Raw genomic sequence first — 15451 nt, 5'->3', positions numbered from 1 at the left:
AGATTACCTGGGGTGCTAAATTGCAGGGTTGTCTCCTGTAAAAACATTTTTTTTTGATTCACCTGGTAACTTGTGTTTTTGAACCATTTACGTCCCTTCGTCCTTACAGCAAGTTTCCATCTGCCTGGAGGATCGAAAGTAGCAGAGCTCTGTCACTCATGCATTTGTGATCATGTATCTCACTGAATTATCTTCTTTTCAGTAAAAAGAAAAGGAGTACTTGTGGCACCTTAGAGACTAACCAGTTTATTTGAGCGTAAGCTTTCGTGAGCTACAGCTCACTTCATCGGATGCAGACTAACATGGCTGCTACTCTGAAACCTTCTTTTCAGTGGAGCGGTGGGCCTTCTCACATAATTATCCCACTATTATTTCTTTGGGCTGAAGTCAAATCCTTCCTTTCTATTGGAAGGACTAATAGGAACCATTTTTAGGCTGGGGTGAATGTTAGTCTATTTATGTAAAGGTTTTATATTGTAGTATGAGTTTTCCACATGAAATCAGTAGCAACAGCAAAGTCCCTAGCAGATTTCATGAAGTCTTTGGCACTTCTTCCTTTTCCGGGTCAAAACTTTGCTTGGGGTTAGGAGGGGTGTGTCACTGCCAAAGCAAGATCTTTCCTCAAAGGGGAAGGTTTTGAAATGTTGCTTAAGATGGACAGACTTTGGATTCACCTGATTTTCCTCTGGAAGACTGTTCCATAGCCAGACTCCCTTGATAGAGAATACTTTGTCTCTAGCTCCCACATGCTTCAGGCTGGGCTTTGGGAGTTGCATTGTCCCAAAGAAGCACAACTGTTGCAGCGATTCACAGCCTGAAACTTGATCTTTGATGTAGCTGGGCACGATCCATTAATTGCTTTGAAAATGAGGATAAGTTTATATTATCCTCTTGAAACGTCTAAAACAATGTATGGCAGAACTCTCTTTAACAAAGAAAGCAGGTTACAATTCAGAATGGAAATGGAATAATGCGGTTTCTGAGTATAAGGCTGTAATTACATTTAAGGATTCTGCTGATGTGATATGAATCACTAGAGCATTGCTCCAGTAGCTGAAAAATTATCAGGCTCTTTGTTCTGTGTACATCAGTCCAGAGGGAACATTGCTGTGGAATGTCTTCTGAAGAACTTTGTGTTTTAATCTCTGCTGGCTTCAACTCTTATTCTTGGGGAAGTTATAATGTTCATTTGGACAGTTTCCCAATTTTTATTATTGTAAACCACTCATGTTAACTGGGCTTGGTTGTTTTTTTGTTGTTGTTTTTATTTTTACAGTTCAGAGTGAATGCTGACAGGTTTTGAGTACTATCCGTTATCTCTCAACATCAGACTGCCTTATCTTCACCATGTAAAGGTCCTCTCAATAGTAGATCCATTCAGCCAGTACCAAGGGCTCAGAGTGCTCTTTCAGGGTATGTCAAAGCTCAGTTTATCATTTTAGAAAGACTTTAACCTGTTGGGTAGTCTCACTTGGATGGTTGCCGAAGCTGTAACATAGAGCATTGCTCTTTTCGGATTACAGCAGAGCTTGTCTACATGAGAAGTTTGTGTGGAATAAGCTAGAGTGTGATTTTTTTTTTTCAATCGTAATACTATTCTGCATGAACGCCCCATGTGGACACTCTTATTCTGTGCTAAATGTGCCTTTGTGCAGTTCAGTCCACTTGAAAGTAGATGAAGCTAAACCACAAAAACCTTATTTATACTACACAACAAAACTGTTGCGACACTGAGTTCATTCCCTGACATTACATCCCACTGGCTCAACTAATGCTTGTAAAATGCTTCGGATAGGTCTTGTTTAATGACACAGTATTGTACATGTAGTGCAAGGCATTTCATTGAGTGTACACAGGGCCATGTGATGAACATTACTATAAGGGGTGTGCAAAACTGGTTAAAGACCATACTCAAAGTAGTTACCAATAGATTGCTGTCAAACTGACAGGGTGTATCTAGTGGGGTTCTGCAGGGGTCAGTCCTGGGTCCAGTAATATTCAGTATTTTTGTGAATAACTTGGATAATGGAGAGGAGAGTGGGGCTTATAAAGTTTGCAGATGACACCAACCTGGGTGGGGGTGCAAGCATTTTGGAGCACAGGATTAGAATTCAAAACCACCTTGACAAATTGGAGACTTGGTCTGAAATCAACAAGATGAAACTGAATAAAGACAAGTGCAAATAAGGAAATATCCTTTTGTTTCATCCTTGAGCATTCCTTATGTCACCACCAAAACCACTGGATTTAGAGATGAGTGGTTCTTTATAACCAGTCTCGTCAAATAATGATCCCAAAGGACCAGCCACACACCCAGGTCAATATATAACTTAAATCTTACCTAAAAATCATGCTGGTGCCAAGCCGTTAGTATCTACAATCTAAATTTTTATTCATAAAAAGAAAGAAAGGTAGGAGTTAAAATTGGTTGAAGGAATCAAATACATACAATAATTACAAAGTTCTTGATTCAGGCTTGTAGCAGTAATGGGCTTAATCTGCAGCAAGGGAGTTTTAGGTTAAAAACATTCTAACTATAAGGTAGTTAAGTTCTGGAATACACTTCTAAGTAAGGCTGTGAAGTCCCCATTGTTGGAGATCTTTAAGAACAGATTGGATAAACACCTGTCAGGAACAGTCTAGTTATACTTTGCCCTGCCTCAGTGCCGGGGGCTGGGCTTGATGACTTCTTGAGGTCCCTTCCAGTCCTGCATTTCGACGATTGTCTGTTTGTGCCCTAAGTTCTTCTGAGCAGCAAAGAGAGATTCTCCCAGCATAAAAAACTAGAACTGAAACAGCACTGAGATTCCCACATTTCCCTCTCCACTGCCCCACAGGCCAGTTGGGTAAGGTAAAAACAGCAGCTCCTGGTGCAGAGCCAGCCTGGGCACAGGGTTGCTCTCTCAGTAGAAGTAGTCAGAGCAAAAACAGCAAGTATTAGAGGGGTAGCCGTGTTAGTCTGTATTCACAAAAATAACTAGGAGTCTGGTGGCACCTTAAAGACTAACAGATTTATTTGTGCATAAGCTTTTGTGGGTAAAAAACCCATTTCTTCAGATGCATGGAGTGAAAATTACACATACAGGCATAAATATATATTGGCATATGAAGAGAAGGGAGTTACCTTACAAGTGGAGAACCAATGTTTTTTACCCACGAAAGCTTATGCCAAATAAATCTGTTAGTCTTTACGGTGCCACTGGAGACCTCGATTTTTCAAAAACAGCAAGAGGATCAGGGAAGAGGCTAATGCCTCTGTAAACATGTGATGTCATTAGATTGTGACTTATCCAGTTTAGAGTCTGCATTCTTCTCTTTGCTTTTCGTTGTGACTGCCATATGCCCCTTCTCCTCACAGCTCCTCTGCTGTAATCCTTACTGTCCTGGACCCTCATGTTCCTTTCCATTCTGCCCTCTCCCTCCCCTCCTCTCAGCACTTCCTCCTCTTGTTTTTTCCCCCCACACTCTTGCTCCTGTTCTAATTCTTCCCCTTTTATCTTTCTCCTTTACCCCATAATTTATTGACAAGAAATACCGCAAACTTGACACAAAACCAGAAAGAAATCAACATTTTTAGCCGCTGTCCTGATTGGTCTGCTTGTATATCCATGTCTCCTACCTTCTGTCTTCAGGGACCATTTCTTACTATGCATATGCAATAGAACATAGCACAATGGAGTTCTGATCACAAGTGATCTCTCTAGGTTCAACTGGAATGTAAATAAATAAATTTGTGACATGCTGCCCTTTCACTTAATGGACAATTTCTGGTGGAATGGTGTTTAGACTGTTACATTTGATAGGAGTTTATACAAGCTAAGCTCTCAGCAGGTTTGGAATATCTGGTTCTCTTATAGCCTTGGTTTACAGTCCTCCTGAAAGGTTTGTTTAGCCTGTTTTAGTACTGGTTTGCTTATTTGACTGATTGAAATATTGTGCACACTTTTTAAAATCCTAACACTGAGTGTACTATTGGCCAGCTATTTATTTGTGTTTACTCTGAACTGCAGACTTTTTATGCTCCTTTTTTTACACAAAAGTCACGCATGTTTCATTTGTTTGAGATATGTAGATTATTCTCATTCTCTGTATAAAAGGCTTTCATCTTTGGTTTTGTAATGTATAGGGTATTATTAATTCCCTCTTATTTTAAGGACTGGCCAAACTGAGACTACAGCCTAAAGTTTGTTTCATTTTTATTTTTCAGATTGAAACTTATTTACCATTAGCTGGACTGAGATCACATGCTGCTAAAATGTTTTAGGCAGCCAACAACTGTTTGTGCAAAGTAATATATTTTAGAGCACATTTGTTAGTTGTATGCCTCCCCCCACCCTCACCCCTGTATCAGGCAAAGCCATTAGTCCATAGTAAAAATGAATAGGTTTAGACATCCACATTTTTAAAAAGCCATTATTGAACAGTAGGACTGCAACAGCAAGTTTGAAAAATCCTGACTGTTTTATTTAATCTCTTGGATCTCATGCGCTTGATCCTTAATGGATTTTTCCAAATCCTCCTCCTCCCACCTCTCCTTCCAGGACTTAAAAATAAAATTTCCCATTCTTTTTTTGCCAGCTTTCTGTCCTGAGGTGTTTTAATGGTCAGATTTTATTATGAAGTGTTTTTAAAAGGAGGAGATCAGCCTATGCGAAGTGATGTTCATGGTCATGACTCTTGATAATGATTCTTTAAGCATTCCTTTTCCTGAAATAAATCAGGGTACATACACCCTGCTACAGTTTCAAGTAACTGCACCTGTATCTCCCCAGCCTCTCCCCTGTGGTCCATTCAAGACTTGCCAGCCAGACTATTGCCATCACCTGTCTCAGGTAGGGACTCTTGTCCCACTCCTTTCTGACCCAGACGTTTTAAGGCTGCACAACTCCCTGCCTTAACCCTGTGACATTTCCAGTAAACCAATCTGCCTAGAGGCCGGCACCTGTGCTTTGCTTTCTCTCTGAGGGCTATGCAGTGTATATTGCCAGAAGTGACAAGTAACCACACAGCACTTTCTAAGCAAGCACATTTATTCTTAAGGTAAAAGCATCACAGAGAAAAACAACATGCTAAATCTTACCAGAGGAGGCAATAGGAGGCCAAAGTCTTTCCAGCTTTTCTGCAAGGTTTGAGGGCCCCCCTTGGAGAGAAGGCCCTGTCTGTTTGCTGGATCAGAAGGAAGGCCCTGATTAAGTTTAAATCCAGCCTATTTATATCAATAGCCCTTTTCTTTGTCTTTTAGTCTCTGGAATATCTAGTTTAAACAGTATATGGAAGCCTCCCCAGGAGGTGGTACCTCTCAGATGGTGTTTACAACCTAAGTGAGTCACCTTAATTTCACCTCACTCGTTGTGGTTCCTGGAGGAGCTGTGATAACCCTCCCCCCTGGAATTGAATACAATCCCCGGCCCACAATGATGGATGAACTTAAGATATTGTGTGGCACTGCAATACCTGTCATGGTCACCATGTTTCTTTCCTTACTGGGTAAGAATCTTAGTAAGAATTAATGTACATTAGTTTTTTTTGTTTGGATACAAACCTCTAATTTCTCAGTTTTCTTAGTCTGGCACCACTTCAGAGTGAACTGCAGATGGATAAAGTACTTTCTTTTCAAAGCCTTTAAATGTAAATATTCAGCTGGTTGACCTCAGTTAGTTTTTGAGGAAAAAAGTATATTTTCTACTTTCACTCTTCAAGTTTGTATGCTAGTCCAGCAGTTAGAGGAGAAAGCTGCCATTCTTATCCAGCAAGTCGTACAATATCCTTTTAGTGACTACTATGAATACTCTTTGAATATTGTTCCTTCTTGCTTATAAGTTTGTATTAGCAGCATAGATGTAAGTAGTCAGAGTAGTAAGGAAACTATTGAGTTGTTAAGGGGTCATGGTTTGTTATCAAGTACTGAATGATTGCTAGACCCTTCCATTTATTTGTCAATCCATGGTAGTAAATACTTGTTGGCCTAATTCTGTCAACTGATTGTAGAATTGTATAGTTTTGGTTTGAGATTTAACTCAGATTCATGGGATATAAATTTTCTCCAAGATCTAAAGATGAGTAAATTTTAGATGGTCTATTATTAGTCAAAAGATGAAAGAAATATGTGTTGATATGGTAATTAAATTTTAAATCGTTTCTGTAACACTTTAAGAAACCTTATTTAAATTCCACTTGATATTCTTCCCCTCCCCATCCTGTTTATGAATGTCTTGTTGACTGTACAGATAATCTTAAGTCCCTCAGTCACTGGCTTGAATCCGAATCATGTAGTATGGGTTTAGTTGATGCACAAGCTTGCTCCATAACACAAGCTGGCTGGCAGAATGGTGTGGCTTAAATTAAATTTCTAGTGAAGAGTTGTTTAACTAATTGTCTCTCTTATTGGCATGCTTGGTGGAGATGCCCAGGATTGAATGTGTCTCATGAAACAAACTGGGTCTTAATCAGAGGTGATTATTGAAGATCATAACACTGTTTGCTTTGCTGTTTGCTTAATAGTGAGAGTGAAATTTCAGTGTTGATTATTATTTATACTTCAAGTTTAATACAGAATTAATTGTGATTACCTTATGCTTATCTACACTTTTTCAAGAGGTAATCATTTAGTTTTTTTGAAACTGTTATGCAGTGTGGAGGTCTGCTGTTGAGCAAGTGCCATGTTACAATGAAATCTAAAACTTTCTAAAACATACCTATAGTTTTTTTTCCTGTGTAACATTTCTGCAAATGGACAATCCAGTGCAACACTGCAGGCTGGAGAATTTGCTGCTTTATGCAGCTTGCATCACGCAACAAACTCCCCCTAACAAAACAGGAAGTAGGGAAGGGTGGACAATAGCTCCATTCCCCGAAGAGACTGGGTAACCCAACTAAGCCCAAGGTGATCACTTCGTTACATGGCATATGTAGAGTAATGTGGTTCAACTGGACTCATTCAGGATGACCTGTGTGATTTGTTCATAGCTTTTCTAGTCAGGAAAATAAAAACCTTTACATTAAATTCATCAATATTTATTCTTTCCATATATATTTATATCCAATAGCGAAGCACTTTGGGGTCCTATAGGGTAAACTCCTTAAATTCCTGTGAGATTTGAATAGTTATTGAACACAGCTTTTTTTTAATCCTACTTTTTGCTTGAATTGGCAGACAACATTAAGTATGCATCTGTCTGTGCACTGTGATGGGGTGTGCACCCCACACAAGGCCTGAGCAGGTTAAAGAGGACCAATTGTCCTTATAGGCTGCACCTGGAAGAGAGCCAGGGATGGGTAAGGTCTAACTGATGATGAAACCCAGTTGTGCAAGGGAAGACTTAGCTTGTATAAAAGCAGGAAGTTGAAATCAAGAGGGGGTTGCAAGTCTGCTTTAACATTTAAAAAAAAAAAGAAAAAGGAAGAAAAGAGGGGGTTATAAGTGGGAGCTCTGCAGTTACTCCCTAGAGAGAAAGAGGGAGTAGGCTTGGGACAAGGAGGAGTTCTAGGGGGAAAGTAAGACCTCTGGGATCCTGTCCTGGACTACAGAGTCTGGGAGCAGAGGAGACTGGGGCTGGTAAACCCAGAGGTGGGCCTGGAAATGAAATGAGGTAGGAAGGAGCCTAGGGAAACAGCAACAGTGTCTGAGGTTGAGTAGACTATGGCTGCAAGGCATAGGATCTCTGGGCTGTAACTTGGAGTAGTGGGCAGGCCCAGTTTCCCCTACCAGGCACTCGGAAAGTGACACTGAACCTGGACTTGGACTGGAAGACTGTCTGACATGGTTTGAGGACAGCTTGTCCAGTGGGACTTTGACAAATTGGAAAGGGACAACTAACTAGTGACCTGACTGGAAGGTCGAGTCACAAAGAAGGAGCACCCTAAATCTCAAACAGAGAGGCTATGGTGTGAGCAACCAATAGAAAGGGGTACCAGGCTAGATGAGAGTTGATCCCCCAGTCCCAAAGAGGCACCCCCACCGGTGAGTGTACCCCGTTACAGGCACACATGCTCCTACGATAGTAGATTTTGAGAACTGACTTCTGTGTCCTGGATTGTAATGAGTAGGAGCAGATTGTGATACATTTTTAAGTTATTTCAATAATTCTAACTAGTCTGTATTAGAAAGTGTCTTGAGCCAGCTTAATGTTCTTTCTTCAAACCAAATCTCTTTAATATGATGGCTATCTTTGACTAACATGAAAAGCTAGCATCTCTTTGGCATGTAAATATGCAATGCTGTTAAGATTGCATTATGCTTTGTAAAGTATAAAACCTTCATTGGAGTTGGAGGAAGCAGAAGAAATAACAAAAATGAGGGTTTTTTGTGTGTCAAGTGCAGTCAGCATTTAATTGTTTGATGTGCATGATCTCTCTGATGTCATCTAAAGTGATTTTTGCATTCAGTTTAACTAACAATCATAAGTAACAGACTATGCGAAGTACGATAGAGAATCATAAGCAAGCAGATTATATGGTGTATGATAGAGAAGTGCTAAACATTTTCATTTTAAGGGCACTGAATGTCATTATATGGGAGTGATTTTTTTTATCATCTTCATTTTGCAATCTTGCCACCTGGTGGTGTACTCTGTCAATAAAAGCTTGATAATCTTGAAATAATGTTGAAAAATAATGTTTTGCGTGGTAGGAGAGATTAACAGTAGAATTCTGCATTGGATGATGATTATATGCCTGCTTCTAGGAGTATGCAGTATTGTAGCAGTGTTGGTCTCAGGATATTAGAGAGAAAAAAGGTGGGTGATGTATCTTTTATTGGACCAACTTCTTTTGGTGAGAAAGGAGAGCTTTGTTTCTACACAGGTCTCTTCCTCAGGTCTGGGAAAGGTACTCAGTGTCACCAGGAACATTCTGAGTACCTTTCCCAGGCCTGAGAAAGAGATCTGTGTAGCTGCAAAGCTTGTTTTAAGAGTGTGATTTCAGTGTGTTCTGCTCCAATTTCAGCAGTAGGTATTTTTGCAATCCTAAAAGCAAAGCAGCAGTCAAAAGGGGCTAGCAAAAAAAGGTATAGAGCTCTGAGAGTTTGGCAAACTTGACTGGTGTGCAAACTCATACATTTTTTTTTTCTGAGCTTTAAAAAAAAGTTGTCAAATGTGGGGCATAGCTAGATTTCTTTTAAAAAAAAATAAAATAAAAAATAAAGCCATAATATGTTTGAGTTCTACTTAGGTTGGAGTTCTGAATCAGAATCCTACTTATTGTGTCTAGGGATAACATTTGTCTTAAAGGGATATTAGGCTAATGTCTTCCTTTGTCATAAATACTGTAGACCCTGCCTTTCTCTCTCTCTTCCTCTTGGTCTCATAAAAAATGAGAGAAGCTAATGCTTAGAAAGGTAATATGGTCTTTATAAAGAAGATTTGATCTTCAAAACCTTAATCCTCAGATAAACTTGAGAGATAGGTAAGTACATATTATCCCCACATTATCCCCATATTACAAATTACCAAATAACAATGTTAAACTTGAGTTTAGGGTGAATATATAACTAGGACTTATGGGTAAAGACATTAGAGACAATTGCAATATCCCCATAGCAAACATTACTAACCTAGCAAATTCAGAGCTAAGGTTCAAGTTAGAAGAAATCCAAATATATTAAGGCATGTTTAAAAATTGGAAAGAGTTGAAAAAAGAACAACCAGAATTATTTGAGATCTGTGAAAGCTGCTTTACAGTTAGACTTAAGTAGCTCAATCTATTTGGTTTATCCAGGAGATGGTTAAGAGGCGACTTAATCATGGTCTACAAGTACCTAGAGGGGAAGAAGATTTCTGATAGCAGAGGTCTGTTTCTGTGTACTAACACAAAGACATAACAAGATCCAATGGCTTGAATATGACACTAGACAAATTCAAGTTTAACAGTGAGGGCAACTAAACATTGCAACAATTTCCTAGGTGATGTTCTGGATTATTTCTCACTCAACATTTTTGAATTATGATTGGATGCTTTTCTGAAGGCTATCCCCTAGCTCATCCAGAAGTGATAGGCTTGATACAGAAATTACTGGCTGAAATTCTATGGCTTGTACTGTGTAGAAGGTCACACTAGATCAGAATTGTTACTTCTAGTCTCAAAATCTGAGTCTTTTGTTAGCTTTGTTTTTTACGGTCTGATGCTCAAACTGTAATGCATGTGCATGCAGAATGTTCATGATCCCCTGCAGAAATGCTACCTTATGATGTCAACAAGTCTTCTCTCAAGTTTCTGTTATGGAGCAAGCTTGTGCATCAAAATGTCATGGCACTTATGGTGCATGACACAATCATCACATCAAGCCAAGACATCCGAATTGCTCAGGTCTGGGCTCCTGTGCTTATGTGCAGTGAAGCCCACAAGAATTCTCTGGCCAAGTCTAAGGTGGTGAATCTTGAGCTCCAGGAAGCTGAACAGGTCTGTCAGGGCTTGTCTACACTTATAGCTGCAGCCACTGTAGCACTTAGTGAAGAGACTATCTACACCGATGGAAGAGCCTCTTTTGTGGGCGTAGGTATTCCACCTCCCTGAGAGGCAGTAGCTGTTTCGATGGGAGAAGCCCTGTGTTGATACAGTGCTGTCTACGCTGGGGCCTGGTTTGGTATAACTGTGTCACTCAGGGGTGTGGATTTTCCACACCTCTGAGTGATATAGTTATACGGATATAAGTTGGTAGTGTAGACTAAGGGTATGTCTACACTTCGAAATTAGGTTGAATTTATAGAAGTTGATTTTTTAGAAAGTGATTTTATACAGTCGATTGTGTGTGTCCCCACACTAATACACTAAGCGCATTAAGTCGGCGGAGTGCGTCCACAGTACTGAGGCTAGCGTTGACTTTTGGAGCGTTGCACTGTGGGTAGCTATTCCACAGTTCCCGCAGTCTCCGCCAGCCATTGGAATTCTGGGTTAAGCTCCCAATGCCTGATAGGGCAAAAACATTGTCGCGGGTGGTTTTGGGTACATGTCTTCAGTCGCCCCTCCCTCCATGAAAGCAACAGCAGACAATTGTTGCACGCCTTTTTTCCGTGCGGGTGCCATAGTGCTTTCAGCAGACAGTGCAGTAGGACTGCTAACCGTCGTCATCCACCGTTTCTGCTGCCACTCTGCTCTCCTGATGCTATGAATGCACCTCACAGGTCCTCTATATGAGCATAGTCATCCACTACTTCTGCTGGCACTCTGTCTCCTGGTGGTCTCGCAGGGCCGCTTCCGCTGCAACTCTGCTCGGCTGCTCTTGTTTCGCCATACCATGACAAGCATGTAACCCGCTCAGCTGTTGTGTCCTGGCAGCTGTTGTGTCCTGGTACTACGGTGCAGTAGGTCTGCAAAACTGGTCATCCAACCACTGCTTCCCCTGCAACTCTGCTCTCCTGCAGATGCCATACCACGGCAAGCATGGAGCCCGCTCAGATCACCGCGGCAGTTATAAGCATTGTAAACACCTCACTTATTATCCTGCAATATATGCAGAACCTGCAAAAGCAGGCAAGGAGGTGATGAGAGTGATGAGGACATGGACACAGACTTCTCTCAAAGCATGGGCCCCGGCAATTTGGCCATCCTGGTGGCAATGGGGCAGGCTCATGCCATGGAATGCCTATTCTGGGCCCGTGAAACAAGCACAGACTGGTGGGACCGCGTAGTATTGCAGGTCTGGGATGATTCCCAGTGGCTGTGAAACTTTTGTATGCATAAGGGACTTCCATGGAACTTTGTGACTTGCTTTCGCCTGCCCTGAAGCGCAAGAATACCAAGATGAGAGCAGCCCTCACAGTTCACAAGTGAGTGGTGATAGCCCTGTGGAAGCTTGCAATGCCAGACAGCTACCGGTCAGTTGGGAATCAATTTGGAGTGGGCAAATCTATTGTGAGGGCTGCTGTGATCCAAATAGCCAACACAATCACTAAGCTGTTGCTATCAAGGGAAGTGACTCTGGGAAATGTGCAGGTCATAGTGGATGGCTTTGCTGCAATGGGATTCCCTAACTGTGGTGGGGCGACAGACGAAACGCATATCCCTATCTTGGGACTGGACCACCAAGGCAGCCAGTACAGAGACGGAAAGGGGTACTTTTCAATGGTGCTGCAAGCGCTGGTGGATCACAAGGGACGTTTCACCGACATCAATGTGGGATGACCAGGAAAGGTACATGACGCTTGCATCTTCAGGAACTCTGGTCTGTTTCAAAAGCTGCAGGAATGGACTTTCTTCCCAGACCAGAAAATAACCGTTGGGGATGTTGAAATGCCTATAGTTATCCTTGGGGACCCAGTCTACCCTTTAATGCTGTGGCTCATGAAGCCATACACAGGCACCCTGGACAGTAGTCAGGAGCTGTTTAACTATGGGCTGAGCAAGTGCAGAATGGTGGGAGAATGTACATTTGGACGTTTAAAAGCGCGCTGGCGCAGTATACTGACTTGGTTAGACCTCAGCGAAACCATTGTTATTACCGTTTGCTGTGTGCTCCACAATCTCTGTGAGAGTAAGGGGGAGACATTTATGGCGGGGTGGGAGGTTGAGGCAAAGCGCCTGGCTGCTGATTATGTGCAACCAGACACCAGGGCGGTTAGAAGAGCACAGCAGGGTGCGCTACGCATCAGAGAAGCTTTGAAAACCAGTTTCAAGGCTGACCAGGCTACGGTGTGAAAGTTCTGTTTGTTTCTCCTTGATGAAAACCCGCCCCCTTGGCTCACTCTACTTCCTTGTAAGCCAACTGCCCTGCCCTCCCCTCCCCCCTTTTATCACCGCTTGTAGAGGCAGTAAAGTCATTGTTGTTTCAAATTCATGCATTCTTTATTAATTTGTCACGCAAATAGGGGGATAACTGTCAAGGTAGCCCGGGAGGGGTGGGGGAGGAGGGAAGGACAAGGCCACACTGCACTTGAAAACTTATTGAATGCTAGCCTTCTGTTGCTTGGGCAGTCCTCTGGGGTGGAGTGGTTGGGTGCCCGGAGGGCCCCCCTCCCCGCGTTCTTGGGCATCTGGGTGAGGAGGCTATGGAACTTGGGGAGGAGGGAGGTTGATTACACAGGGGCTGCAGTGGTGGACTGTCCCTTTCCTGCACCTCAACCATACGCCGGAGCATATGAGTTTGATCCTCCAGTAGCCTCAGCATTGCATCCTGACTACTCTCATCGTGCTGGTGCCACCTTTCCTCTTGATCCCGCCACCTCTCCTGTTGCTCCCACCACCTGTCCTCTCGCGCATCCTTCCTGTCCTCGTGTTCATTTTGTGCTTTCCTGGACTCTGCCATTGTTTGCCTCCACGCATTCTGCTGGGCTCTTTCAGTTTGGGTGGACTGCATGAGCACAGAGAACATTTCATCATGAATGCGTTTTTTTTTGCCGCCTTATCTGTGCTAGCCTCTGGGATGGAGACGCTAGTGGCAGCGTTGAAACATTTGCAGCTGTGGGAGGAAAAAAAGGGAGAGTAAAATTGAAAGACACATTAGCCATTTAAAAGGAGGGGCTGATGTTTTTGATTTCTTTTCAGCCACAGGCAAACAGCCCAGCAGGAACGGCCACCTCTGAATGTCCGTTTAATAAAATTCTCCTATTTCAACCTGGTGACCATGAATGATATCACTCTCCTGAGGATAACACAGAGAGATGAAGGACGGATGTTGCTTGAATGCCAGCAAACACCGAGACCACACGCTGCCATGCTTTCTTATGCAATGATTCCAGACTACGTGCTACTGGTCTGTCGTGGTAAAGCATCCTACCATGGAGGATGGAATAAGGCTGCCCTCCCCAGAAATCTTTTGCAAAGGCTTTGGGAGTACCTCCAGGAGAGCTTCATTGAGATGTCCCTGGAGGATTTCCGCTCCATCCCCAGACACACTAACAGACTTTTCTAGTAGCTATACTGGCCGCGAATGCATCCGAAGTCTTCAGGGCAAATTAATCATTAAACACGTTTGCTTTTAAACGTGTATTATATTTACGAAGGTACGCTCACCAGAGATGCCTTCTCCGCCTTCAAGATCCGGGAGCCTGGGTTGGGAGGGTACTGTCTCCAGGGTGATCAACAGTTCCTGGCTGTCGGGGAGAATGGTTTCTCCGCTTGCCTGGTGTGTGCTATCTTCAACCTCCCCCTCTTCGTCGTCCCCCAAATCCTCATCCCTGTTGTGTGAGACTCCCTTGCAAAAGTCCACATACAGGGGTGGGGTAGTTGTAGGGGCACCCCCTAGAATTGCATGCAGCTCATCATAGAAGCGGCATGTCTGGGGCTCGGACCCCGAGCCGGCGTTTGACTCTTTGGTAGGCTTGCCTCAGCTCCTTAAGTTTCACGCAGCTCTGCTGCGGGTCCCTTTGATAGCCTCTGTCCTTCATACCTTTGGAGATTTTTTCAAATATTTTGGCATTTCATCTTTTGGAACAGAGTTCTGATAGCATGGATTCGTCTCCCCATACAGAGATCAGATCCAGTACCTCCTGTTCGGTCCATGCTGGAGCTCTTTTGCAATTCTGGGACTGCATGGTCACCTGTGCTGATGAGCTCTGCATGGTGACATCTGATGATGAGCTGGCCACGCTGGCCAAACAGGAAATGAAATTCAAAAGTTTGCGGTGCTTTTCCTGTGTACCTGGCTAGTGCATCTGAGTTGAAAGTGCTGTCCAGAGGAGTCACAATGGAGCACTCTGGGATAGCTCCCGGAGGCCAATACCATCAAATTGCATCCACATTAACTCAAAATTCGACCTGGCGATGTTGATTTCAGTGCTAATCCCCTTGTCGGGGAGGAGTACAGAAATCAATTTTAAAAGCCCATTAAGTCGACAAAAATGGCTTTGTTGTGTGGACGGATGCAGGGTTAAATCGATCTAACGCTGCTAAAGTCGACCTAAACTCATAGTGTAGACCAGGGCTAAGCCTCAGCCTCCTCAGTAGGTGCATCCTGTGGTTCCTTATGGCAATGGGACAGCACCTTTCTGCAGCTCCCTTTCAGTCTCCTCTGGGAGAGCAAGTAGAGCAGCAAGTACAGAAGTTAACATGATTCCATGCACCATGACCATTGCGGTCCACTTTCCTTGTCTTTTATCTTCTTTTTCCCCACTCATTCCCTGGTTTCAGATCCCATACCTCTTGTACTGCTAGCCCTCCTTCCTCAACTTCAGTTAATATTCTGTATTTGTCCTTTGAGTACCGAATATGAGTAATGTTGCATAGCTTCACAGTGTGGACCAGCTTTGGGGTTTGAATTGTTGAAGGTATACACATATATTTTTCAATTAAAAAAACAAACCGAAACCAAAACAGCAAATTGCAGTCAGATTAGCCCCAAAAGAAATGTATGTAGGTGACGCATACTGTTTGTTAAAATATGATGGGTTGGGTGATATTAAGGCTACAGTGTTCTAAGCCACTGGTATAAATATTTATGCCACAGGGTTAAGAACTTTTTAACTACATAACTACATAATGATATGTAACCATTTATGGCACTGGATATTTATGCCCAGAT

The 15451-nt window shown here is 42.7% G+C and overlaps 1 protein-coding gene across 4 annotated transcripts in view; it reads left to right on the top strand.

Moving 5' to 3' along the window:
* Positions 1–15451, top strand: part of ATP2B2 (ATPase plasma membrane Ca2+ transporting 2) — a 708548-nt gene that overhangs the window by 232174 nt on the left and 460923 nt on the right. The gene's annotated exons all lie outside the window — the stretch shown is intronic.

The sequence above is a fragment of the Chelonia mydas genome, chromosome 7 (genome assembly GCF_015237465.2).
Source record: "Chelonia mydas isolate rCheMyd1 chromosome 7, rCheMyd1.pri.v2, whole genome shotgun sequence".
Taxonomy (NCBI): domain Eukaryota; kingdom Metazoa; phylum Chordata; order Testudines; family Cheloniidae; genus Chelonia; species Chelonia mydas.
The sequence above is the reverse complement of the archived record's forward strand: the minus strand, read 5'-3'. Positions and strand labels throughout refer to the sequence as shown.